A 606-nucleotide genomic window follows, 5' to 3' on the forward strand; every position below is an offset into this window, starting at 1 on the left:
TACTTCATGAAGATAATATACTTTATATATTTTTTATGTAACCATTCAAGTATTTGTTGAAATGCTTTTGTTGCTGATTAATACATGTACATTTACCTCTCCAGGAACCGTCACCTTATCGTGGTGGAGAGGTTTGTGTGTCCCTATGAACCTGAGAGCTGTGTTGTCTGGAGGCTTGTGCTCCTGGTAGGGTCTCTCAAGGCAAAGTGGTCTCAGGGGAGGGGCCAGACTAAGAATGTTTCAAAGACACCCTCATGATGAAAACAAAGAGAGGAGGAGTTACTCTGCCCGGAGGAAGCCCGGGGCCCCCGTCTGGAGCCAAGCCCAGAGGGAGGGCCCGACTGCGAGCGCCTGGTGGCTGGATTTTCCACGGAGCTCAGCCGGGCAAAGCCTGAAAAAGCAAGGTGGCACCCACCTCTCCATCCTATGGGCCCACCACTCGTGGGGTGAACCTTGGGGGTCGGGTGTGCTGCTACATGGGTGGCAGTGAAGGGCAGGGGTCTCAACAGACCAGAGTTGGGCGGCAGAGGCTGGCTCTGGGGACGTGGAACATTACCTCTCTGTGGGGGAAGGAACTGGAACTGTGCGGGAGGTGGAGCGCTACCA

This window comes from Ictalurus furcatus, chromosome 12, assembly GCF_023375685.1.
Source record: "Ictalurus furcatus strain D&B chromosome 12, Billie_1.0, whole genome shotgun sequence".
NCBI lineage: Eukaryota > Metazoa > Chordata > Actinopteri > Siluriformes > Ictaluridae > Ictalurus > Ictalurus furcatus.